Here is a 25,303-nt window from a genome sequence, read left to right as displayed (position 1 = left end):
CTTTTTCAGAACTATTTAGTTACTTGTTCCCAATAATTATTTAGATTGCCTACAAGACTTCATAAGACATTAGATAAAATTAGCCATCATTTAAATTACTATTTTTATTAACCAGTTCTGTAATAGAAATAACATCAGTTTTTTTTTTACAAAATTTCATCAACTTTTATACCTCTTTTTTTTTTAAAGATTTTATTTATTTATTTTTTCCCCCCAAAGCCCCAGTAGATAGTTGTATGTCATAGCTGCACATCCTTCTAGTTGTTGTATGTGGGACGCGGCCTCAGTATGGCCGGAGAAGCGGTGTGTCAGTGCGTACCCGGGATCCGAACCCAGGCCGCCAGCAGTGGAGCGTGTGCAGTTAACCGCTAAGCCACAGGGCCGGCCCATCCTCTTATACCTCTAAACATAGTTTTCATTAAGTCTTTTATCAACAGATCTTGATCTTCTAATTTTGGACAAGGGAACCATTCCCGGTCAGACATTTTAAAACATACTCAGGCAAAGTTGATGTAACCTCTTTATATAAAATTAGCTCAAACATTCCAACTTTTATAATCTTATGAACACTTACACTTTTACATGTTCTCAATTCAATTGTAACCTGAGTCAAGGTCTTAAGGCTATTCAAATTTTTCTCTTCCTTTTTCTGGCCCTTTTTAAGGTACCAATTAAACAATTGTGTGAGAGCTCTCAAAACAATTTTTTTTCCCCCCAATTTAGAAGTTTTCCCAATTCAAAGGATCCGTCGTCTGGCCATTGACGAGTAGGATCTTCATTTGTATATTTATTCCAATAGTGACTCAATCCAATAAGCCTTTTTAAGGAAAGCCCCAGAGGTAACTTTCCACACTTAGAATAAATCTTTACCATGGACGCAAGAGGCGTCCCTGGTGAGGGCGCAGATGATGTAGCACCCATGATCCACAGAATTCACTCCCAAAGATATTCAGAGAAAGTAAAGACCTTCATTGCACAGGCGGTAAGGACCGTGTAGTGAAAACGGTGTCTCTGGTCTCCCACAATAGTGTGAGACACCTCCAGTCACAGACCCGCTAATCTGTGACACCGGGCAGGCGATACTGGAATGGGATTTTTCCAGCACTAACAAGTGTGGGAGATCAAGATTTGGCCACCCTGAAATATATCTCTTTACTTTGACTGTTTTCTCTGAGAGACATTTGACCTCCCCAATAACTGCCTAAAGAATTTGACATAGTGGCTCCTTCCTGGAACAGATCTTCTATCATGATGGCTGTAAAGATAATGTAGGATAGAGGTTACAATAGGAAAGGCACCAAGCCTCTTTTATCAAAAAATCTGTCTCTCCCTGACCACATTATCTATAGATGACCCTGAAAAGAATTGTCTTCCTGCCCTCTGAAGTCCCAGGCCACTACCCGCCCCCAACATGCTCCTCGCCTTTAGCTGCAATACTTAAGCAAGCAGCTTAAAAAGACGGACGAGTTGCTCATTTCTGAGTTTCTCCCATGTATACATGTTATTAAACTTGGTATTATTTTCTCCTGCTAACCTGTCTTGTTAATTATTTGGCCAGCCATAAGAACCTTAAGGAAAAGGGCAGAGGGAAATTCTCGCTCTTCCCCTGACAGTTTTGGTGTAGTCGGCAGGATCCACACTGGCTGGCAAGTTGCCTTCTCTGGCTGGAAGACCTGCCTCCTCCCTGGACTACTGCAGATGATGAGATACGGGAACGCCTGACGAAAGCCGGCAAAAGGTAAGACCTTACCACATCAGCCTCCCAGAATCTCTATCTGCGGGGTCCGGTGGAAGGAAGTGGTGAGAATTTTTTCTCTTTCTAAACTTAGATTGGCAGGAGAAAATATTTGGGAAACTAGTTTCTTGTGCATTTAGTGACTCTTGGTTTAAATTTGGTAGAGTACTCTTGGTTTTGATCTTGATCCTTTTTCCTCCCAGATAGTCTCTGTCTTGTTCTGTGTCCTGAGAAAACTTGGCTTTGTGACCAGTGAGAATATTCTCCTTGGTCTCCACCTTATGGAAGGTGCATTTACCAGGGTGCCCCTTGGTGGCCAGTCGAGAAGACTGGGGTTCCGAACTGTCTCTTTGTCCAGCTGTGCCAAGCTCTCAGGGGAGTTTGTCATAAAGGGCCCAGTCCATAAGGGCTTTTGTCATCTTAACCTTCGTTGCTTGTTAGTGCTGGAAAAATCCCATTCCAGTATCGCCTGCCCGGTGTCACTGATTAGCGGGTCTGTGACTGGAGGTGTCCCACACTATTGTGGGAGACCGGAGAGACCATCCTTACCGCCTGTGCAACGAAGTTCTTTACTTTCTCTGAATATCTTTGGGAGTGAATTCTGTGGATCATGGGGGCTACATCATCTGCGCCCTCACCAGGGATGCCTCTTGAGTCCATGGTAAAGATTTATTCTAAGCATGGAAAGTTACCTCTGGGTCTTTCCTTAAAAAGGCTTATTGGATTGAGTCACTATTGGAATAAATATACAAATGAAGATCCTACTCGTCAATGGCCAGACGACGGATCCTTTGAATTGGGAAAACTTCTAAATTGGGGGGAAAAAAAATTGTTTTGAGAGCTCTCACACAATTGTTTAATTGGTACCTAAAAAAGGGCCAGAAAAAGGAAGAGAAAAATTTGAATAGCCTTAAGATCTTGGCTCAGGTTACAATTGAATTGAGAACATGTAAAAGTGTAAGTGTTCATAAGATTATAAAGGTTGGAATGTTTGAGCTAATTTTATATAAAGAGGTTACATCAACTTTGCCTGAGCATGTTTTAAAATGTCTGACCAGGAATGCTTCTTGTCCAAAATTAAAAGACCTATTGATAAAAATCTTAATGATAACTATGTTTAAAGGTATAAGAGGTGATGAAATTTACATGAAATTTTGTAGAAAAATACTGATGTTATTTCTATTACAGAACTGGTTAACAAAAATAGTAATTTAAATGATGGCTAATTTTATCTGAAGTCTTATGAAGTCTTATAGGCAATCTAAATAATTATTGGGAATAAGTAACTAAATAGTCGTGAAAAAGATGAATGTTGGATAAACTTTAAACAGTAATTATGTGTTATGGTGGTTACAGCTTCCAAACTCTTTTTGGTGACTTAAAACTTTAGAGTTTTGCTAAATTTTATGATAAAAATTCACTGAGTATCATCATTTCCATATAAGATATTAGACATTAATTGCTAAATGTATGTTTGTCTACTTTTGGCTTTTCATTACAGGAAAACTAAAAGATGTTTTGGGTCTATTGATAAACATGTGCTTTATTAAAAGATTGTACTATAAAGTAACATATTTCTAAAAGTTATGAAGTGTTTATAAATTTTCCAAGCCACAAGATACTAATGTAAAAGAAAGTTTATAATTGTTTACTTAGTTTTTACTTAGAAATTAAGGTTTCTAAAGGTTAAAATTTCTAATTAATATATGTGATTGAAGCTACTAAAAATTAAAAAGAACATGTCTGTGTACAAGGAAAGTAAGATGTATAAAGAAGGTACAAAGAATGAAAATATTTTGTTTGATTGATTAAGAAAGATAAATTTGTCCTCAAGTACTAGGAGGGAGAAAAAAGACATGAGACAAATTCTGAATGTAAAAAGAAAGTTATAGGTTTGTGGAAGAGAAATTCTGGAAAAGGAGTTTATGCATGGTCAAGTTGGCTAAGATTAAAATGAATTTAATTAAGTAAATGAGTTTTAATATCAGAAGTAAGCTGGTACAAAATTATAAGTTGGTCTTATTTCTCTTAAAACGATAATCTTCTTGAACTTGATAAAGAGGTTACAAAAGATTTTTCTTTACCTTCGGGTAAGTCTACCTAAAAGCCAAAAAAAAAAAAACTATTAAAATAATTTCCTGTGTTCAAAAGGTTGAGGTCTCTCTTAAGGCTTTTTGGACTGTTAATGCTCTGTTTGCTTTGACTTTTTATATTTTTGACAAGCTCCCCAAAATTCATATCTTAAATAACGTCTTTTTTTTTACTTGTTTTCTTTGAGAATTTTCAAAGGGCCTTGAAACTTCTCAAAGAAATTTGCTCTCTTCCTATAAGGAAGAAGATACTAAACTCATTAGGCTTATTCAGTATGTTAAATTACATGAAAAGCATTGTCAGACAAGTGATGATAAGCCTGCTTAGGTGGTATTACGTGGGCAAATGTTATTGACATAGGTGTTTTAAAATTGTATAACATTACTGAAATTCTGATCTGTCCTGGTTATCAGTCATAATTCTGGTTATTATTATTTTTAAATGTTGTATGTCACAAAATTAACCAAAATTCTCTGTCAATTGCCATTTTGAGGTCTTGTTGTTTACAGACTTATTTCGTTTCTCTAATGCTTTTGCAAAATATGTTTCAACTTCAAGAAAAATTCGTAGAAAGGACTCTGACAGTTACACTAGAGTACAGGCTTCTGATAAACTTGCTGATCATGAAACTGACCTGGGTAAAAAATTACAAAAATCTGATGGAGAAACTGATGGCTTCATGAAGCCACTAACAAAAAGATTGAGATCAAAAATGGATTACACAGGACTGAATGAACTGATAAAGATGATTATAATTTTCATGATTTTTCATTTAAAGTATTGTTGAATTTTTAATGTTTTGTTTTTTTCAGATTTAAGAAAAACAACTTTTCTTTTCTCCTGAGCTAGCTATGACATAGCAATTTGGTAAATGATACTTTTGTAAGCAAAATTGAAATGTTTATCTTTTTCTCTCTATCTGATCCCTCGAATTTGGAAACTCTTAGTGAGTGAGTATTGTTGTTTTCATGGCAATATAGTTATTTGCATAAGTTCAATAAGAATCTGTTCTCCTTATAACAGGACACAATTAAAAACACTGGTTATATTACCAAGGCTGTGACTGGAACATCATATTTGCGATATAACCATACAGCTTTTGAGGAATAAAGATTGGACTTTATAAAATAAAGCCACGTGGAAATATTGGCCTGGTACCTTATGTTCCAAGCAGCACTTACCAGGATAAGTAAAGAATGTCACTTATCTGGCAGGTACAAGGAACCTCAAAATATTTTGGGGAGACCTCGGAAGAGAGGAATTCACCCAAATCTGTAGGTATTGCAGGCAAATTCTGATGACAAAATCCTTGGCTTGGCTTTCCTGGCCTCGAGAGGCCTTTGAAGTTCAATGTGAGATTCCTTATAAAAAGTTCCAGCAAAGCAGATTTAAAAGAGCCTATGTGATCAATGGCTATTCTTGCTGTACTTATGTAAATAATTGGGCCAACTCTATTGGAACTAGACTTATTTTGCAAACTAGTTAGTTTTAATTTGGCTATCTTAATAAAAATGAGGGTGATTTTAGAGAGAAAAATTATATTTCAGTAAAAACTATAGTATACCTTTGCAGATATTAGATCCTAGTTTTGTTAATTGTCTTTTGAGGTTTTTGTTTTATATCTGTTGACTGGACTAGATCCTGATTTCTTCTAGTCTCCTAAAATATCTGGCTACAGAGATCCAAACTAACGTTTTTGATTTTTTCCATCATTTTCATTTAGAATCACTGAAAACTGAACCTGCCCTTTTTCCTGAAGCCTTACAAACTAAAGCAGATGGACTTGATATAAACTTAAGAGATTACCCGATGACATCATCAGGGACATTTTAAACTGCAAAAGATGCTTTGACGCTGACATGTAAAATCTTCTTAACTGGCTATCCTCTAAACTCAGAAACTGCTTTACAACTTGCTCCAACCACTAACCTTGTTTTTCTTTTGTTTACATAGAAATGCTTCTATTAAATACTTGATTGCTTGCTTCCACAATATAGGCGTAACCTTGAGAGCCCACCTGCATCACCACCTTCCAAAGGAACTTAATTAAACTGATCTATTATCAGGACTAAGAAATGTGTTCAGTGAGATAAAACAATCTACCAACTCAGCTTCTGGACTATGAAACTTCTTTAAGTTTCAAAAAGACTGTGAAACTTTTAGTTTCAGAGGCGGGACTGTGGGAAATCAAGATTTGGCCACCCTAAAATATATCTCTTTACCTTGATTGTTTTCTCTGAGGGACATTTGACCTCCCCCACTAACTTCCTAAAGAATTTGACACGGTGGCTCCTTCCTGGAACAGATCTTCTATCATGATGGCTGTAAAGATAATGTAGGATAGAGGTTACAATAGGAAAGGCACCAAGCCTCTTTTATCAAAAACTCTGTCTCTCCCTGACCACATTATCTATAGATGACACTGAAAAAAATTGTCTTCCTGCCCTCTGAAGTCCCAGGCCACTACCCACCCCCAACACGCTCCTCGCCTTTAGCTGCAATACTTAAGCAAGCAGCTTAGACAGAGGGACGAGTTGCTCATTTCTGAGTTTCTCCCTTGTATACATGTTATTAAACTTGGTATTATTTTCTCCTGCTAACCTGTCTTGTTAATTATTTGGCGAGCCATAAGAACCTTAAGGAAAAGGGCAGAGAGAGATTCTCTCTCTTCCCCCGACACAAGCAACAAAGGTTAAGACGACAAAAGCCCTTATGGACTGGGCCCTTTATGACACACTCCCCTGAGAGCGTGGCACAGCCGGACAAAGACAGTTCAGAACCTCAGTCTACTCGACTGGCCACCAAGGTGCACTCCGGTAAATGCACCTTCCGTATGATGGAGACCAAGGAGAATATTCTCACTGGTCACAAAGCCAAAGTTCTCAGGACACAGAACAAGACAGAGACTACTCTGGGAGGAAAAAGGGATCAAGATCAAAACCAAGAGTACTCTACCAAATTTACTAGAGTCACTAAAAGCACAAGAAACTAGTTTCCCAAATATCTTCTCCTGCCAATCTAAATTTAGAAAGAGAAAAAAAATTCTCACCGCTTGCTTCTACCGGACCCGAAGACAGAGATTCCGGGAGCCTGACGTGGTAAGAAATCTTACCTTTTGCCGGCTTTCGTTAGGCGTTCCCGTATCTCATTATCTGCAGTAGCCCAAGGAGAAGGCAGTTCTTCCAGCCAGAGAAGGCAACTTGCCAGCCAGTGGGGATCCTGGAACTACGCCAAAACTGTGGGGGAAGAGGAAGAATCTCCCTCTGCCCTTTTCCTTAAGGTTCTTCTGGCTGGCCAAATAATCAACAAGACAGGTTAGCAGGAGAAAATAATACCAAGTTTAATAACATGTATACATGGGAGAAAGCAGGGACACTGCGTTTCTCAACACAATAGCAGAAATTCTCGTCTTAAATACCATGCTCAGCCAAAGACAAAGGAGGATGTTGGGGGTGGGGGGAGTCAGTTACAGGAGATTACCACTAAGGCACAGTAAACAAGAGTAAGGTTATTATGCAGATTTAAGGCCTCACCTTCCATATTGATAAGTCTCTAGAAATGAGGCCATCCCTCTTCTTCCCAATACAGAGAGGGAGATACCTTTACAAATGGAGATCTCCCTTATAAATGTAAATGTCTGCCTGGCAGCTCCTCGCAGGGCCATCCAGAGAATGTGGCCAGAGAGACAGAACTTCTGATGAGATGGGCTTGTTGGTGCCTTTTATATTGTAACATCTATTTTACATTATATTACAGTGATCAGATAGAAGATCTGTTCCAGGAAGGAATTACTATGTCAAATTCTTTAGGCAGTTAGTGGGGGAGGTCAAATGTCTGTCAGAGAAAACCATCAAGGTAAAGAGATATATTTCAGGTGGCCAAATCTTGATCTCCCACACCCTCAACTGGGAAGGGGCATGAAGGAAACTTCCAGCAGTCTGGAAACAATCTGGGTAGAGGTTACGCTGGTTTAACAAGTGTAAAAATGCATAAAAATGCATGAATTAGGTGCCTTTTATTTACTTAAGTGTATGTTTGTTATATCTCAATCAAAACATTAACAAGTCTGTCAGTACCAAGTGTTGATGAGGATGAGGAACACCAAGACTTCTCATGCTTTCTTGTAGGAGAGGAGCAAATAGGTACAACCACTTTGGGGAGCCATTTGGCCATAACTTGCAGAGTTGAAGTTGTACATGCCCTTGACCCACCAATTCCACTCCCAAGTCTATACCTGAGAGAAACTCACACATGTGCAGAAGAAGACATGTACAATGATGTTCATTGCATCCTTCTTTATAAACGCAAAATATTAGAAGCAACCTGAAGGTCCATCAACAGGATAATAAAATGTGGTGTACTCATGTAAAGTAGTTATACATACCAGGTGGGTTAGAGAGAATAAAAGGTAAGAGGATCATAGGTAGTAGATCTAGGAGGCCCTCAGAGACCAAGTCCATGCTCTATTTTATCTCATGTGTGTGTGTGTGTGTGTGCGTGTGTGTGTGTGTGTGTGTGTGAGGAAGACTGGCCCTGAGCTAACATCTGTGCCCATCTTCCTCTATTTTGTATATGGGATGCCACCACAGCATGGCTTGATGAGTGGTGTGTAGATCCGTGCCAGGGATCCCAACCTGCAAAGCCAGGGCCCCTGAAGTGAAGTATGCAAACTTAACTACTACGCCACTGGGCTGGACCCCCATTCTCTATTTTAGACATAATGAAACTGAGGCTCAGAGAGGTTGACTGATTTGTCTAAAGTCACACAGCAAATTAACAGACAAGTCATGTTAGGCCTAGGTTTTCTTATTCCCGATCCAGTACTCACCCTGAGGGATAGAAAAGGAAATTAGTTATAATCCCTGCTCAAGGAGCTCCTTTGAGGTTGACAGGCACAAACATGGGGAGGTAAGCACAATCATGTTTTGGGTGTAGGGACACTCTGCCCATAGGGACAACCTATGACCAGCTCAGAACCAGCTGCCCATCACAAATCTCATGACACCTTCACCACCTCCCTGAGACCAAAGCAGCATTTCTCAGGGACCCTCAGCAGGTGCTGTCACCAGAGGGGGTTGGGGCATAGTGAGGACATCGGTGCCAGGCTCTTCCACTAAGACTCTCATCCCATCAGGATATAAACTCGATTCCCACCCTGGCCCCACCCCTGCCCTGCCTCTAGCACTCCCACACTCACCCATACCATCACCCCTTGCTGTTCCAGGCTTCCCTACCCCTGGTTCCTCCCACATCCGTCCCTATCTTAGATATTTCCTCTGTGGCCTCTGAACCTCTTCTTCCATACAAAGCACACTTCTTGATCTTCCCAGAATGTTTCCTTCCTTCAGGCCCTTGTACAAGAGTAAATTGGAGGCCTTGACTCAGGTTGACCTTACTTGGAGGAAGGGTGCTTTGTAAATTTGTCCAGGGAGATATTCTAATCTTCACAAAGGCCTTCATGGTGGCCTTCTCTCCCCTCCTGAGACTTCAGAAAGGATACTGCTTCTGCTAGGGCCGTCTCAAGCAGAGGCCCCTAATTTCCTGACAACCCTATACATCTCAGAACTTTCTTCATTCCCCAGTGCTCCTTACATATTGTTACTTCTTATAATGGGTGTTGATCATCCCGTTTAGCCACCCAGCATCTGAACTCCTTTCCTTTGTTTGGGAAAAATCTTCTGCCTCTGAGACAGAGCCCTCCTCCCATACTATAAACTAGAAATGTCTCTCTTGCTGCTAGGGTATAGTCATGTGACCTGGGCTCCACCAGTCAGACACTCACATCCACAAAGACTCTATGTGTGGGCCGCCATGTCTAGGCTGCTAGCAACAGTGCTGTCTCCATAGGGACAGTTCTGGCCCAAGCTTTAGGGCACTGACCTTGGCTAGGTCGTCTCTAAGCCTGGTTCTCTACACATCCAAGAGATTTTGTGAGTTATCCATTATTTTTTCATAAATAATTTTTCTGCTAAATTAGTCAGAATTATTTTTTGTTTCTTACAACCCAAACTATCTTGATTGATACATTCTTCCTCTTCATGTCAAAATAGCAGCTCTTTGGGGGCTCATGCCATTCAATTACATTCCTCTTTACCCTGCTTTGCTGCTACCAACATCCTTTCATTCACTGAGAACTTTGGCCCCTGCCCTACACTCTTCCTCGCCCTCCCAAGTCCTCCCATCTCCCCAAGTGACTTCACATTATACAAGGTTGACCCATTTTACACTCTGGCCTCCTGATTCCTCATCCTCCTGATCATCAATGACCTTCACCTCCAGTTCATATCAGCCACCGATTCCAATGGCCACACGCTGGATCTTATCATCCTGCTCATATTAGTCAAATCTTGTCTGTGAACAACAAAGGGGATGCTATTATCTCACTTAATAAGAATCTGAAGACACGCTCGCTCCAGGGTACATTAATTCAGTAGCAGCTCTGTGACTTCATCAAGGACCCAGATTCTTCCTTTCTCTCTGTTCTGCTGCCCTCAGGTATTGGCCCTGTCATCAAACGGACTCCCTGCATGCTCACAAGATGGCTATCCCAGGCCCAAATATCACATCCTATGACAATATTTAGAGGCAGAAGAAAGGGACCTTCTCTTCCTTCTGTCACTTTTTTTTCCCAATTATTTTATAGAGGTCACAATGGTTTATAACATTGTCTAATTTCAGGTGTTCATTATTATTTTGTTAGTTTCTCTATAGACTGTATCATGCCCACCAACAACAGTCCAGTTTCTATCTGTCACCACATATATGTGCCCCTTTAGCCCCCTCACACACCCCCACACCCCCATCCCCTCTGGCAACAACTAATCTGTTCTCTTTATCCATGTGTTTGTTTATCTTCCACATATGAGTGAAATCATGAGGTGTTTGTCTTTCTCCATCTGGCTTATTTCGCTTAGCATAATACCCTCAAGGTACATCCATGTTGTTGCAAATGGGATGATTTTGTCTTTTTTTATGGCTGAGTAGTATTCCATTGTATCTATATACCACATCTTCTTTATCCATTCATCCGTTGATGGGTACTTGGGTTGCTTCTACATCTTGGCGATTGTGAATAATGCTGCAATGAACATAGGGGTGCATAAGCCTCTTTGAATTGTTGATTTCAGTTCTTTGGATAAATACTCAGTAGTGGGATAGCTGGATGATATGGTATTTCTATTTTTAATTTTTTGAGAAATCTCCAAACTGTTTTCCACAGAGGCTGAACCAGTTTGCATTCCCACCCACAGACTGTGAGGGTTCCCATTTCTTCACATCCTCTACAACATTTGTTATTTTTTGTAACAGGTGTAAGGTGATATTTCATCATAGTTTTGATTTGCATTTCCCTGATGATTAGTGATGCTAAACATCTTTTCATGTGCCTGTTGGCCATCTGTATATCTTCTTTGGAAAAATGTCTGTTTATAGCCTCTGCCCATTTTTTAATTGGGTTGTTTGTTATTTTGTTGTTGAGTTCTATGAAATCTTTATATATTTTGGAAATTAACCCCTTGTGTATATATGACTTGCAAATATATTCTCTCAGTTGATGGGTTGTCTTTTCATTTTGTTCGTGGTTTCCTTTGCTATGCAGAAGCTTTTTAGTCTGATGTAGTCGTATTTGTTGATTTTTTCTTTTGTTTCCCTTCCCTGAGTAGACATGGTATTTGAAAAGATGCTGCTAAGACCAATGCCAAAGAGTGTACTGCCTATATTTTCTTCTAGGAGTTTTATGGTTTCATGTCTTACATTAAAGTCTTTAATCCATTTTGAGTTAATTTTTGTGTATGGCATAAGAAAGTGGTCTACTTTCGTTCTTTTGCATGTGGCTGTCCAGTTTTCCCAACACCATTTTGAAGAGACTTTTCTTTCTCCATTGTATGTTCTTAGCTCCTTTGTCGAAGATTAGCTATCCATAGATGTGTGGTTTTATTTCTGGGCTTTTGATTCTGTTCCATTGATCCGTGTGTCTGTTTTTGTGCCAGTAACATGCTGTTTTGATTACTATAGGTTTGTAGTATATTTTGAAGTCAGGGATTGTGATGCCTCCATATTTGTTCTTTTTTCTCAGGATTGCTTTGGCGATATGGGGTCTTTGGGTGTTCCATATAAATTTTAGGCTTCTCTCTTCTATTTCTGTGAAGAATATCCTTGAGATTCTGATTGGGATTGCACTGAATCTGTAGATTGCTTTAGGTAATATGAGCATTTTAATTATGTTTGTTCTTCCAATCCACCAGCATGGAATATCTTTCCATTTCTTTATGTCTTCTTCCATTTGTTTCAATAATGTCTTATAGTTTTCAGTGTATAGGTCTTTCAGCTCCTTGGTTAAATTTGGTCCTAGATATTTTATTCTTTCTGCTGCAATTGTAAATGGGATTGTATTCTTGAGTTCTCTTTATGCTAGTTCTTTTTAGTGTATAGAATTGCAACTGATTTTTGTAAGTTGATTTTGTACTCTGCAGCTTTGCTGTAGTTGTTGATTATTTCTAATAGTTTTCTGGTGGATTCTTTAGGATTTTCTATATATAGAATAATGTCATCTGCAAACAGTGAGAGTTTCACTTCTTCCTTGCCAATTTGGATTACTTTTATTTCTTTTTCTTGCCTAATTGCTCTGGGCAAAACCTCCAGTACTACGTTGAATAGGAGTGGTGAGAGTGGGCACCCCTGTCTTGTTCCTATTCTCAAAGGGATGGCTTTTAGTTTTTCACTGTTAAGTATGATGTTGGCTGTGGGTTTGTCATATATGGCCTTTATTATGTTGAGGTACTTTCCATCTATACTCATTTTATTCACAGTTTTTATCATAAGTGGATGTTGGATCTTGTCAAATGCTTTCTCAGCATCTATTGAGATGATCATGTGGTTTTTATTCCTCATTTTGTTAATGTAGTATATCGCGTTGATTGATTTGCGGATGTTGACCCATCCATGTGTCCCTGATATAAATCCCACTTGATCATGGTGTATGATCCTTGTGATGTGTTGCTGTATTTGGTTTGCCAATATTTTGTTGAGGATTTTTGCATCTATGTTTATCAGCAATATTGGCCTATAATTGTCCTTCTTTGTGTTGTCCTTGTCTGGTTTTGGTATGAGAATGATGTTGGCCTCACAAAAGCAGTTAGGAAGTGTTCCATCTTCAATTTTTTGGAATAGTTTGAGAAGGATAGGTATTAAATCTTCTTTGAATGTTTGGTGGAATTCTCCAGAGAAGCCATCTGGTCCTGGACTTTTGTTTTTTGGGAGATTTTTCATTACTGTTTCTATCTCTTTACTTGTGATTAGTCTATTCAGATTCTTTTTTTTTTTTTTTTTTTTGTGAGGAAGATCAGACCTGAGCTAAGATCCATACCAATCCTCCTCCCTTTGCTGAGGAAGACCGGCCCTGAGCTAACATCTATTACCAATCCTTCTCCTTTTTTCTCCCTTTTTCTCCCCAAAGCCCCAGTAGATAGTTGTACATCATAGCTGCACATCCTTCTTAGTTGCTATATGTGGGACGCTGCCTCAGCATGGCCAGACAAGTGGTGCATCAGTGCACGCCCGGGATCCGAACCCAGGCCGCCAGTAGTGGGGCACGCGCACTTAACCGCTAAGCCATGGGGCCGGCCCCGGATTCTCTATTTCTTCTTGGTTGAGTTTTGGGAGGTTGTATGAGTCTAAGAATATATACATTTCTTTTAGGTTATCCAATTTGTTGACATGTAGTTTTTCATAGTATGCTCTTATAATCCTTTGTATCTGTGGTATTCATTTTAATTTCTCCTCTTTCATTTCTAATTTTGTTTACATGAGCCTTCTCTCTTTTTTTCTTAGTGAGTCTGGCTAAGGGTTTGTCAATTTTGTTTATCTTCTCAAAGAACCAGGTCTTTGTATCATTTATCCTTTCTACTGTTTTTTTTTTTTTTGGTCTCTTTTTCATTTATTTCTGCTCTAATTTCTATTATTTCCCTCCTTTGCTGACTTTTGGCTTTGTTTGCTCTTCTTTTTCTAGTTCTGTTAGGTATAGTTTAAGATTGCTTATTTGAGTTTTTTCTTCTTTGTTGAGGTGGGCATGTATTGCTATGAATTTCCATCTTAGAACGCTTCTGCTGCATCCCGTAAGAGTTGGTATGTTGTATTTTCATTTTCATTTGTGTCCAGGTATTTTTTTATTTCTCCTTTGATTTCTTCATTGATCCAATGGTTGTTCAGTAGGGTGTTGTTTAGTCTCCACATATTTATGACTTTCCCTGTTTTTTCCTTGTAGTTGATTTCTAGTTTCATAGCATTGTGGTAGGAAAAGTTGCTTGATATGATTTCGATCTTCTTAAATTTGTTGAGGCTTGCCTTGTTTCCCAACATATAGCCTATGAGAATGTTCCATGTGCACTTGAGAAGAATGTGTATTCTGCTGTTTTTGTTTTTGTTTTTTGTGAGGAAGATCAGCCCTGAGCTAACATCCGTGCTAATCCTCCTCTTTTTGCTGAGGAAGACCGGCTCTGAGCTAACATCTATTGCCAATCCTCCTCCTTTTTTTCCCCCCGCAAAGCCCCAGTAGATAGTTGTATGTCATAGTTGCACATCCTTCTAGTTGCTGTATGTGGGACGTGACCTCAGCATGGCCAGAGAAGCGGTGCGTCGGTGAGCGCCCGGGATCCGAACCAGGGCCACCAGTAGCGGAGCACGTGCACTTAACCGCTAAGCCATGGGGCCGCTGCTGTTTTTGGATGGAATGTTCTATATGTATCTGTTAAGTCCATCTGGTCTAGTTTTTCCCTTAAGTCCACTGTTTCCTTGTTGACTTTCAGTCTGGATGATCTATCCATTAATGTAAGTGGGGTGTTGAGGTCCCCTACTATTATTGTGTTGCTGTTAATTTCTCCCTTTTGGTCTGTTAATAGTTGCTTTTTACACTTTGGTGCTCCTGTGTTAGGTGTATATATATTCATAAGTGTTATTTTCTCTTGGTGGAATGTCTCTTTTATCATTATATATTGCCCCTCTTTGTCTGTCATTGCCTTTTTTATCTTGAAGTCCACTTTGTCTGATATAAGTATGGCAACACCTGCTTCTTTTTGCTTACCATTTGCTTGTAGTATCGTCTTTCATCTCTTCACTCTGAGCCTATGTTTGTCTTTAGAGCTGAGATGTGTTTCCTGGAGGCAATACATTGTTGGGTCTTGTTTTTTAATCCATCCAGCCATTCTCTGTGTTTTGTTTAGTGAATTCAGTCCATTTACATTTAGAGTGATTATTGATGTATGAGGGCTTCATCCTGCCGATTTATCTCTTGTTTTCCACTTGTTCTGTATTTCCATTGTTTCTCTTTCCTTGTATTTCTGACTGTCATTTGAGTTTGGTGGTTTTCTGCGCTGGTTTTCTCTTTGTTTATGATTTATGTCTCTGCTCTTATTTTTGTTTAGTGGTTACCATGAGGTTTGTATAAAAGATCTCGTAGATGAGATAGTCCATTTTCTCATAGACTCTTGTCTCCATTAGCCTAAGCAGGTTCCATCCCTTTCCTCTTCTCTTTCTGAGTTATTGTTGTCAGAAATTATTCTGTTTTGTGTTGTGAGTTTACGACTCAATTGAAGTGTTTATAGTTATTCTTCATGCTTTCTTTCCCTTTACTTTTATGTTATAATTATTTGCTAACCTGTTCTGATAGAGAGCTGCAATTTTCTTATTTTGTCTATTTATCTCCTTGCTCAAGGTTTTGTAAACTTTTGCCTTTTTGTTTCCAGTATGAGGGCATCCTTGATCATTTCTTGTAAGGGAGGTCTAGTGACAATGAACTCTCTCAGCTTTTGTTTATCTGGGAAAGCTTTTATTTCTCCATTGTATCTGAAGGATAGTTTCTCTGGATAGAATATTCTTGATGGGAAGTTTTTGTCTTTCAGTATTCTGAATATATCGTTCCATTCTCTCCTAGCCTGTAAAGTATCTGCTGAGAAATTTGCTAAAATCTTGATAGGGGTTCCTTTGTTGATTATTCTCTTCTGCCTTGCTGCCCCTAATATTTTTTCTTTGTCATTGACTTTTGCCAGTTTTACTATTATATGCCTACTATTAAAAGACCTTGGAGAAGGTCTTTTTGCATTGATGTAATTAGGAGTTCTATCGGCTTCATGTACTTGTAAGTCCAGTTCCTTCCCTAGGTTTGGGAATTTCTCAGCTATTATTTCTGTGAACAAGCTCTCTGCTCTTTCCCCCTTACTTCTCCCTCAAGAATACCTATAACCCATATGTTGCTTTTCCTAATTGAGTCAGATATTTCTCAAAAAATTTCTTCATTTTTTTAGGTCTTAGTTCTCTCTCCTCCTCCACGTGAAGCATTTCTATATTTCTGTCCTCTAAATCACTAATTCTGTCCTCCATAATATCAGCTCTATGTTTTAAGGATCCTAGATTGGTTTTTATCTCATTCATTTTGTTCATCATATCCAGAATTTCTGTTTGGGTTTTTTTTTAATAGTTTCAATCTCTTTGGTGAAGTATTCCTCTGCTCATTAACTTTATCCCTGGGTTCATTGAACTGTCTTTCTGAGTTTTCTTGTAACTCTAGTTTCTTCATGAGAACTATTTTGGATTCTCTGTCATTTAGATTTTAATTTTCTGTGAGTTCAGGATTGGTTTCTGGAGACTAGTCATTTTCCTTCTGCTCTGAAGTGTTACTCTAGTTTTTCATGATGTTTCATGAGCTGACCCTTTTCTGAGGCATTTGTAGTACTATCAGGTCACAGATTCTACCTGCCACCTCTAGGGGTGGGCAGGAGCTGTGTTTTCTGAACCTGCTACATCTGCTGGAAGTTGAACCAGTTGGGCTCCTCTGCATTTGCCCACTGGCTGCAGCTGCTTGGCAGGTGACAGATGCACAGGCACTCTGTTGTGGGACCGCTGCCTTGGCAGGGGACAGGCATAGCTGGTGCACTAGATGGGAGGGAAAGGGCCCTTTCTTTTGCCCATGGGCCTGCTCTGTGCTCACAGGTAGTTTGCCTGAGCTGCTGCGCTTGGTGGGGACTTCTTCACAGGGGCTGAACCATGTCACTTGGTGTGGAGCATTCCTATGGTGGGGCTGCTGGGGCATGGTGGGCACTCTCATGGGCCGGGCTGCAGGTCAGAAAGTGAAAGCATGTGCACACAGGCCTGCCTGACCCCCAACTCCTCTTACTGTTGTGCACCAGCTGCTGTGCACCAGTGACCTAGATTGCTGCCACAGGGGAGTGGGTGGCATCAACCCACCTCCTTCCACTGCTTCCCAGGCATCCAGTACTCTCCTTCAGATGTATGGCGGCGTGGATCTCTCAGACGTCCTATTGTGCTTTGTAGGTAATCCTTTGTTGGTTAATGAATGTCCATTTAGTTGTAACTTAGTGGGGAGACACTAAGGGAACAACTCACTCCACCATGATGCTGATGTCACTCCAAGAGCTCTTTTTCTAAGTTGATCTCTGGATGAAGGATCATCCACAGTCCCTTCTGTCACTTCTCAAGATGAAAGGAAAACTTCCCTAAGTGTACTCTCCCCTTCCCCTGCCAACACTTGGCAATAAACTCCCACAGTGACAGAAGTGCATCCCCTACTCATTCCTAAACCAAATGCTCGTGTATCAACAAGAATTAGATTCAGGTACATAGAAAAGAAAAGAAAATTAAAGTGGCTTAAAAAAGAAACACGTTTCTCATGTATAAAGAGTTTGGAGGCAGGCTTGGAGGTAGGCTGTCCAGGGTTGTTGTGGCAGCTTCTTGGTATCATCAGAAACCCAGAAGCTTATCTTCCTACTCCACCGTTCTCAATATGGCTTCCATCATTCAGGTCATCTCATAACCCAAGAAGGCTGCTTGAATTCCAGTCATTACATCCTTTTTCTAGACAGAGGGAAGGAAAAAAAGGAATAAGAAAGGTATGACATCACCCCTTCCCCCAAATATTTCAGAAATCATGACAACATCTCACAGCTTACATCTTACTGGCCAGACTTATCAAATGGCCACAGCCAGTTGCAAAGGATTCTGGAAAATACAGCCTTTTACTTCATGAAACTAGATAACTGGCTAAAAATCTACTGCCACACCTTTCTCTGACCCAGACTTCCTTTTCTTGAGCTCCTGGGAAGCCAGGGAAAAAAGTCATGATTTGGAATCAGAAAGATTTTGAACTTGAATCCTTCCTCTGGCCAAGTCAAATGAACTGGCTGAGCCTCTGCATCCTCAGTTGTTTTTTTTGTGTGTGTGTAAGGAAGATCAGCCCTGAGCTAACATCTGCCAATCCTCCTCTTTTTGCTGAGGAAGACTGGCCCTGGGCTAACATCCATGCCCATCTTCCTCCACTTTATATGGGACGCTGCCACAGCATGGCTTGACAAGCTGTGCGTCAGTGCACGCCTGGGATCCGAGCCAGCGAAACTAGGGCTGCCACAGCAGAGCACGCACTTAACTGCTTGCGCCACCAGGCCGGCCCCTGCATCCTCAGTTGTAAGGTGGAGCTAGTCCAAACATTGCCAAAGAATGCTTTTGGTTGTAAGTAATAGAAAACCTGACCAATAGTAGGTTAGGGGATTTCTTTGTCTTTCAGGAAGTCTCAACACAGGGACCTGCTTGTGTTGTTTCACTGGCTTGATCATGTCATGGCCAGTGCCTCTGTGATTGTCTTGGCCTTTTCCTCATGTTGTGGCCTCAGGGAACATGTTGTTCCATGGATAACATCAAGTCCATGTTCCAGGCATAAGAAGAAAGAAAGGTAAAGGAATGAAGGATGAGCAATCTGAGTCTCTTCTTTTCTCAGGAAAGCCAATGTGTTCCCAGGAGTCTCAGCCAGCAGTCATTCTATTCTGTCTCATTGGCCAGAACTATATCATAGGGCCCTCCTTAGTAGGAAGGTAGCTAGAAAGGAGGATATTGATGAAATCAGTCACTAACCAACAATCTCTACACACACATCTACCTCTCAGGGGTGATGTGAAGATTGAAAGAGCACAGTGCCATCAGAATAGCTAAAATTTAAAAGACTGACAATATCAAGTGTTGATGAGGATGTGGAGCAACTAGAACTCTGATCCATTGCTGGTAGGAAAATAAATGGTACAATCCCTTTGGAAAACTATTTGACAATACATACTAAAGCTAAATATACACCTTCCTTCTGATTCACCAGCACTCCTAGGTTTATATACCCAAGGGGAATGAATTCACATGTGTCCCAAAAGACATGTACATGAGTGTTCGTAGCAGCCTTCTTCACTGAAAACAACCCAAATGCCCATCAACAGCAGGGTAGATAAATTGTGAACTATTCATACAATGGAACACTTCATAACAAAAAGAGAGAGAAGGAGAAAGAAGAGGAGGAGAGTAAGAAACCACTAATACACACAACAACATGACTTGCCCAAAGTCATGTTGCAAAGGCAGGACTCACACCCAGGTGTGGTGGCTCCAAATCCTGTGCTTCTTAGAGGAAACAAGATCTCCAGTTGAGGGGAGTATAAATTAGAAAGACCTTTCTGAGGGAAGTTGGCAGTATCACTATTAGAAATGTAATGGCCTTTGACTCAGCAAGTCCACCATCATAACACATCCTAGGAAACATATCCGTGTGGACATAAAGAGGCGTGTGCAAGGATGTTCACTTCAGTATTGTTTGTAATGGGGAAAAGTTGGAAACATCCCAAATATCCACCAGTAGAGCAATGGGTTAAATAAACTATTCCGTTTAAGAAGGCACTTAGAAGTGCAGTGGTTAAAAGTGTGGACTCTCAGTTCAAATCCTTTTTCATTCACTTGGGTAATATACTTAACTTCTTCATCTTTAAAATGCAAAGAATGCACGTGATCAGAGGCTGTAGGGTTGAAATTAGATATGCATGTGAAGCACGGAGGATAGGACCTGGTACCTCATAGGCGCTTGGGTGTATTTTGACAGTACACATACTGTGGAATACTAGGAAGCACTTAAAAAGAACTAGTAAATCTATATGAAATTGTATAGAAAAGAAATCTGTAAGTCATGGAGTGAAGCAGGAAAAGCTAGTTGCAGAACAACATGACCGTCTTGGAAAGCAAATGGTGTATTTCTATATGTTTATGCCGCAAATACATAAAAGCAAGAACTGGGAGGATAAGCACCACATTTATGCCGGTGTTACCTCTGGGGCAAAGGAGGAATTTTGTTTTGTTTATCCCACTTACTGCCACTCACTAGCTATGTGATTGGGCAAATTATATTGCTTCTCTGTGCCTCAGTTTCCCCATCTTTAAAATGGAGATATGCTAGTAGCTACCTGATAAATGGTTTAAATATTAAATGAGTTAACACACAAAAAACACTTAGAATAGTGCCTGTTACACAGTGTAAGATGTTAGCTATTATGGAATTCAATTTCTTTTCATTCTCTGTGCCCTTCTCACTGTACGAAATAACCTCTGTGCCTTGGTCAGAAGTGGGGGACAGCTTCCCCCTCACAATTCCTTCAGGGTCTTATGCAGAGGAAAAGCTTTAAAAAGCTTGGAGGATTGTACTGGAGACACAGAGTTAAGACAAGACTGCAGGGGAAGGACAGCCTATGGCTTGTGGTAAGGAGTGGGTGAGGGAGGTGGAGGAAGGAACACAGTAGGGCCCAGGCTCCAGGAACAGGGTCTAATTACCATATTTCATCAAATTTAAGATCCTTCACTGTAATATTCACCGTTACTTTATGTAATGCTACCTACCTTTTAAAAAAGCTGCAATTAGTTTATGACTTGTGAACTGTTACATGCATCTCAATTTTAAAGATATTAAAAGGCAAACAAATGTGCACTGTAGAATCATTAAAATACGGGTCCTTAAAGCACTGAAAGATTTTAATGCCCTCACCCCAATTTTTTAATATCACACTAAACTATAAAATAAGTGTGAGAGGATTTTCCCCATGGTGATTACTTTGAAGTTTTTTTGGGGGGAATAGTAAATGTCAAATTCTTTCCCTAAACCATATCTCATTTCCTTCGTTCCCCTGCATAGGCTGAGTCAGCCTGTTGGGTGACCCAGGCCTGGCCTGGGGGAGGGGGGAAGCCACACAACTAAGTTCTTTGAGCCTTTCCTCTGCCCCGGAGGGCAGCAGCAGCTGGAAAGGGGCCCAGCTTTATGGCGGAACAATGGTGCCAGCCAGCTGCGGGTGAAGCAAGGCTGAGCAGCCTGGCCTGGCCTGGCCTGGGTCCAGAAAAGCAACCTGTGCACCTGAGAGGTCCACTCCACTTGAGCAAAGGTCTGAGAGAGCCGAGGAAAGTGGAGAAGGAATCCCCTCAGCATTCCTGGTGAGCAACTCTGTGCATGGAATCCCAGAATCTCTCAGCCAGAGGACCTCAGGGCCCATGGAATCAAACTGCCCCATTGTACAGATAGGAAAACAAAGGCCTCAAAGGGGCTGGAACTTGCCCTCGGTCACATAGTAAGTCGGTGGCGAAGCTCAAGCCAGAATCGCCAAGTCCACTGTCAGGCGACATTGTGCAATCTGTTATAAACATGCCCAGGTTATGTTGCTTTGACAAAGTGTCTGTCTGACACATCAGATAAAGTGTCTGACCCACCTGATTACTGGAATGAGATGCACAGGACATCAAATATGAATACCCGGAGGACAGGGGACACCTGTGGGTACCTGCCTGCCTCTGCTCTTTCAAGCCAGTATTTACTGTGACATAGTAGCTACCTAGCTTCAAAGCCCACCTCTAACACTTCCCATGTCATGACCTTGGGTAAATTACACTGTCACTTGTGGTAGCTGGCCTCCAAGATGGCCCTCAATGATTCTCACCTCCTGATATTCAAACTTTTGTGTAGCCAGTCCCCTCCCACAATGATTAGGCTGACCTGTGAAACCACTGGGATATTGCTGAAATGACAGTACGACTGCTGAGGCTGAGTCAGAAAAGACATTTCAGCTTCCACTTTGCTCTCTTGGATCACTTGCCCAGGGGAAATCAGCTGCCATGCTGTAAGGACACTCAAGCAGCCCGGTGGAGAGGTCCACATGGCAAGTAACTGAGACCCCTTGCCAGTTGCCAACTCATTTGCCAGCCATGTGTATGGGCCACTTTGGAAGTGGATCCTCAATCCCTTGTCAAGTTTTAAGATGACTGTAGCCCTGGTCAACATCTTGGCTGGAATCTCATGAGATGCCCCAAGCCAGAATCACCCAGTTAATCTGCTTTTAAATTCCTGACCCACAGAAAATGTATGAGATAGTCAATGTTTATTGTAGTTTTAAGCTGTTAAGGTTTAGAGTAATTTTTTATGCAGCAATAGATAATGAATACAGTCACTCTTTTCATTATTTTCCTCATCTTTAAAAATGGAGATGATAGGAGTGACGTCAGCATCATGGCGGAGTGAGCTTTCCCGTGAATTCTTCCCCCACAAGATACAACAAAAGCAACAGCCACAGACCAACAACGGAATCCCAGACAGTGAAAAGCTAGAGCGGAGGGATCCACACTGCCGCACATCTGAGAGCGGAACGTGCTGGGCCCCCGGAGGAAGTGGGGAGAGGTAAGGAGAACTCCGCTCCCTCCCCATCAGATCAGCGATCCGGTCCGCGGGGCTCCCAGAGAGGGGGGAGGGGCGGCCCTCGGCGGGAAACTGTAGCTCTTCGGGCTCTCTCAGCCAGTGGGAAACTCCCGCACAGAGGGCTCAGAGGAGCCACAGGGCTACCATCAACATCTGAGCACCCCAGAGAGCGGATAAAGAGGGGCAAACCAGAAGCCTCCCACGTCAGGGACCCAGAGGACAAAAGAGAGAGCTCCCCCCTCCCCGCAACCCGGAGTCTGCAGCTCGACCAGATCTAGCGATCCGAGGCAGACCTGAACAAATGGACTGGACCCGTGGATCGCAGTGGGGAAAAAACAAAACAAAACAAAACAAAACTGCGGATCGCAGCAGAAAAACTGGGGCAGAGCGCAGGGGGCTTAGACTACACAGCCCTTTACCACCAGACAGTGGCGGCAGGTGGAAATTGCAACCAGAGACTTCCAGGATGAGGAAAATCAAAACCAACACAGGAACCACAATGCAAAAATATATGAAATCACCAGACCAGAAACAAAATGACAAGCACCCAGAAATCAACCCCGAAGACACAGAAATCCATAAACTAAATGACAGAGATTTCAAAATAGCTATCATAAAAACACTCAACGAAATACGAGACAACACAGACAAACAATTAAATGAGATTAGGAGTTTCTTCACAAAAGAGATTGAAATCATAAAGAAAAACCTATCAGTGCTGATGGAGATGAAGAACACAATGGAGGAGATAAAGGAGAATCTGGAATCTTTAAAGAACAGAGCTGACAATATGGAGGAAAGAATTAGTACTTTAGAGGATAGGAATACAGATATACTCCAGATGGAAGAAGAGAGAGAACTAAGACTAAAAAGAAATGAAGAAAGACTCCGAGAAATATCGGACTCTATTAGAAAATGTAACATAAGAATTATAGGTATTCCTGAGGGAGAGGAGAGGGAAAGAGGAACAGAGAGCCTATTCAAGGAAATAATAGCTGAAAATTTCCCAAATCTGGGGAAGGAGCAGGAAATACCAGTAAGCGAAGCCAACAGGACGCCTATATATATTAACAGACAAAGGCCTTCACCACGACACCTAGTGGTAAGGCTAGCCAGGGTCAACGACAAAGAAACAATATTAAGGGCAGCTAGACAAAAACAAAAAATAACGTACAAAGGAACTCCCATCAGGCTCTCAGCGGATTTCTCAACAGAAACTTTTCAGGCTAGAAGAGACTGGAATGATATATTCAAAATACTAAAAGACAAACCTTTCAGCCAAGAATACTCTATCCAGCAAAAATATCCTTCAAATATGATGGAGAAATAGTAACTCTCCCAGATAAACAAAAGCTAAGGGAGTTCATGGCCACGAGACCCCCACTACAAGAAATACTCAAGAAGGCCCTCAGGCCTGAAAACAAGAAGAGAAAGGGAACACAAAGCTTGGAGTAAGGAGAAAAGTAGGTAGACAAAATCAGAGAAATAGTAGATCTTTACCGGAATAGGTTAGCAACCACTTAAATACTAAACTCAAAGATCAAAGGAAGAAATTCACCAAAAATAAATTTAACCTCATCACTGTAAACACACAGCCACAACACAAGATAGAATAAGGTATAACAAGAGCAACTTAGAAGGGGAAGAGGAAAGTGACTGAATTGACTTAGTATAAGGGAATAGGAGGCTATCAGATAATGGACTATCTCATACAGAAGATTTTTCGCCCAAACCTCAAGGTAACCACTAAACAAATAATCAAATTAAAACCACATATGATAAACAAAGAGAAAACTAGAAGAATCATAAGACAGAACAACCAAACTGAATTGGCAGTCCAAAACAAATGGGACAAGAAACAAAGGAAATGCAAAAGAACCAGAAAATAAGTGACAAAACAGCAACATTCAGCCCTCATATTTCAATAATTACCCTAAATGTAAATGGATTGAACTCTCCAATCAAAAGATACAGAGTGGCAGGATGGATTAAAAAGCAAGACCCAACAATATGCTGCCTTCAGGAAACACATCTTAGCACTAAAGACAAGCACAGGCTCAGAGTGAAAGGATGGAAGACAATACTCCAAGCTAATGGCAAACAAAAGAAAGCAGGTGTTGCCATACTCATATCAGACAAAGTAGACTTCAAGATAAAACAGGTTAAGAAAGACAAAGAAGGGAAATATATAATGATAAAAGGGACACTCCATCAAGAAGACATATCACTTATAAATATATATGCACCCAACATAGGAGCACCAATGTACATAAAACAACTATTAACAAACCTAAAAGGAGAAATCAACAACAACACAATAATAGTAGGGGATCTTAACACCCCACTTACAGCAATGGATAGATCATCCAGACAAAAAGTTAATAAAGAAATATTAGACTTAAATGAAAAACTGGACGAGATGGACCTAGTAGACATATACAGAGCACTCCATCCAAAAACAGCTGACTACACATTCTTCTCAAGCGCGCATGGAACATTCTCTAGGATAGACCATATGTTGGGAAACAAAGCAAGCCTCAATAAATTTAAGAAGATTGAAATCATAACAAGCATCTTTTCAGACCATAAGGCTATGAAACTGGAAATGAACCAGGAAAAAAAAACTGGGAAAGTGACAAAAATGTGGAGATTAAACAACATGCTACTGAACAACCAATGGATCATTGATGAAATTAAAGGAGAAATCAAAAACTATCTGGAAACAAACGAAAATGATAACATGCCATATCAAACCATATGGGATGCGGCAAAAGCGGTCCTGAGAGGGAAACTCATAGCGATACAAGCCCACCTTAACAAACAAGAAAAAGCCCTAATAGGCAACCTTAAATTACACCTAACAGAACTAGAAAAAGAAGAACAAACAAAGCCCAAAGCCAGCAGAAGGAGAGAAATAATAAAAATCAGAGCAGAAA

The sequence above is a fragment of the Diceros bicornis genome, chromosome 19 (assembly GCF_020826845.1).
Source record: "Diceros bicornis minor isolate mBicDic1 chromosome 19, mDicBic1.mat.cur, whole genome shotgun sequence".
Lineage (NCBI taxonomy): Eukaryota > Metazoa > Chordata > Mammalia > Perissodactyla > Rhinocerotidae > Diceros > Diceros bicornis.
Note: the sequence above shows the minus strand (reverse complement) of the source record.